General features: G+C 44.2%; 1 protein-coding gene across 1 annotated transcript in view; it reads right to left on the bottom strand.

Moving 5' to 3' along the window:
- The window catches only part of ERC2 (ELKS/RAB6-interacting/CAST family member 2), a 919595-nt gene that overhangs the window by 432567 nt on the left and 484131 nt on the right, over window positions 1-2897 (bottom strand). The gene's annotated exons all lie outside the window — the stretch shown is intronic.

The raw sequence follows: 2897 nt of genomic DNA, 5'->3' as shown, positions 1-2897 counted from the left end.
CCCTACTACTGACGTGAATGCTGTGTTGGGGCAGCAGCAGCCCAGTGGACCATGAACTGTCTTCTCCGTTGGCACTTCTAATTCAGCAGCACCCTTCAGCTAGTTCCAGGACTCCAGGATTCCAGGACTGAAAGGACCCTCACTGCCAGTATAAGTCTCTTGGTTTGCAGACAAAAAAGCAGGCTCGGAGAGAACAGAAACTACCTGCTCAAAATCACCCAGCTAACTAGAGAGTGAACCGAGAAGAGAATTCAGATCCTCAACTGCCTCGGTCCTTTCAGCTCTCACCCACTCACTCAGACACGGAAAACTGCGCTGCTGAACTATGATTCATAAGGCCTTCTACAGCTTCTGCCCTGGCCCACCAAGGCTCCAGCTGCAGAAACATTCTTTGTTACCTCTCTCACATCTTCCATCCTAGGATAAGCAACAGCCCAGGAACACACTCTTTAGTTTACTTTCAGAAGCTGCTGCAAATCAGAAGCCTGAGAAAGACACCTTTAGTCAGAGGAAAAGATCGTGAGATACTCAAGGGTAAAGAATTCTTCCAAACTGGTTGTTAAATGCCCAGCAGGTAGCACAGTGCCTGGCATACAAAAGTCCTCAAAAAAACATCAAGTGGACTGCTTGCTGAGTGAGGCAACATGTAGGCAGAGTTTTACATGCTTTTAAGAAGCATTTAAGTCTATATTGTCACCCTGCTTATTTAACTTAGAGTACATCATGAGAAATGCTCGACAAGATGAATACACAGAGTACATCATGAGAAATGCTGGACAGGATGAAGCACAAGCTGGAATTAAGATTGCCAGGAGAAATATCAACAACCTCAGATATGCAGATGACACCACCCTTATGGCAGAAAGTGAAGAACTAAAGAGCCTCTTGATGAAAGAGAAAGAAGAGAGTAAAAAAGTTGGCTTTTAAAACTCAACATTCAGAAAACTAAGATCATGGCATCCAGTCCCATCACTTCATGGCAGATAGATGGGGAAACAGAGACAGACTTTATTTTGGGGGGCTCCAAAATCACTGCAGATGGTGACTGCAGCCATGAAATTAAAAGATGCTTTCTCCTTGGTGGGGGGCGGGGGGAGGGGTGTGGGGGCGGAAAGCTATGACCAACCTAGATAGCATATTAAAAAGCAGAGACATTACTTTGCCAACAAAGGTCCATCTAGTCAAAGCTATCGTTTTTCCAGTAGTCATGTATGGATGTGAGAGTTGGACTATAAAGAAAACTGAGCACCAAAAGATTGATGCTTTTAAACCGTGGTGTTGGAAAAGACTCTTGAGAGTCCCTTGGACTGCAAGGAGATCCAACCAGTCCATCCTAAAGGAAATCAGTCCTGAATGTTCATTGGAAGGACTGATGTTGAAGCTGAAACTCCAATACTTTGGCCAGATGATGCGAAGAGCTGACTCATTTGAAAAGACCCTGATGCTGGGAAAGATTGAAGGCAGGAGGAGAAGGATGAGATGGTTGGATGGCATCACTGACTCAATGGACATGAGTTTGAATAAGCTATGGGAGTTGGTGATAGACAGGGAGGCCTGGCGTGCTGCCGTCCATGGGGTCGCAAAGAATTGGACACGACTGAGTGACTGGACTGAAGTCTACGCCATTAATTAAAAGAAGATAAGCCAATAACCTATAAATCCAGGTGGAGCCTCCTTACCTAAGTTTATGTCATGTAACTTTTCTATCTGTTTTTGGAGTAGTCTGACTACTATTTTCACTGTGGCTATAGTTGACTACACTGTAGTCGAGGCCTGAGGAAAAAAATGCCAGCTCTTTCTCTTGTTTAAAATCACCCAGTCTCAATATTCTCATTTGTAAAAATTGCTTCAAAGATACTTGTAACATGATCTGTTCGCTGGGAAGGGTAAACAAGTCAATGTGTATACAGAGCAATTTGGTCAACTAGGATCGGTTTTTTAACACTGCATGTATTGAAAAAGTTATGAAGCTGGGTACACAAGACAGTCCTGAGATCAGACGTGTGCATCTGCTGTGGGTGTCAAAGGGGACCTGCAACATCCATACTGGATGTCTGCTGCAGATGCAGTGGTGCACTGCCCCGACTCCTCTCCAAGACCAAGGCACTCACCTGCCAGCTGCCAGGGATGTGCCTGCCCTGAGAACCTCCTTATCTCAACTGGGCTCAACTCCATCTAAAAGGTCACCCCAATTCCAGAGCAACTGATAGGAACTGCTGAGGCCTTTGCTGCAATTAACAATTCAGCTTCTTCCTGTGCTCAGTCAGGCTTCCCTTCCTGAGAGCACTCCCAACCAACCTTGTGCATATTAATCTCAGACTCTACATTTCCCAAGGAACTCAATCAAAGACTTTATTCTTGACCTAGTTCATTGCTCAATAAAAAGCAGCAGTTCTCATTGTTACTGTTGAACTCTCTAAGCAATTCACACTTGTTTTCCCTGACAAGAGACTGCGTGCACGTGCACCTCTTTATGGGTGACCAGACCCTACAAAGGGCTTCCCTGGTGCTTCAGACAATAATTTGTCTGTAATGCAGGAGACCCTGGTTAGATACCTGTGTACAGAAGATCTGGAGAAAGGAATGACAACCCACTCCAGGAATCTTGCCTAAAGAATTCCAAGGACAGAGGAGAGGAGCCATGAGGTCAGAGTGGAACACAACTGAGCAACTAACACTTTCACTTTTCACTTTCAGCCTCTGTAAAAAAGAAAAAGTGACAAAGAGAGAAAAACTTAAACCAATTTTTATTTATCATCTAAAGAGTCCTAAGCTTCACAGACGGTTCTCATGGCAGTTTCCCACTTTGCCACTTCTTTAGTTACTCTAATTTTAAAAACAGAAGAGAGAACGGGAGATGATAGAATATCTTGTTTACAAAATACACATAAAGCTCA

This window comes from Muntiacus reevesi, chromosome 4, assembly GCF_963930625.1.
Source record: "Muntiacus reevesi chromosome 4, mMunRee1.1, whole genome shotgun sequence".
NCBI classification, from domain to species: Eukaryota; Metazoa; Chordata; class Mammalia; order Artiodactyla; family Cervidae; genus Muntiacus; species Muntiacus reevesi.
This window is presented reverse-complemented; position numbering and strand designations above follow the sequence as displayed.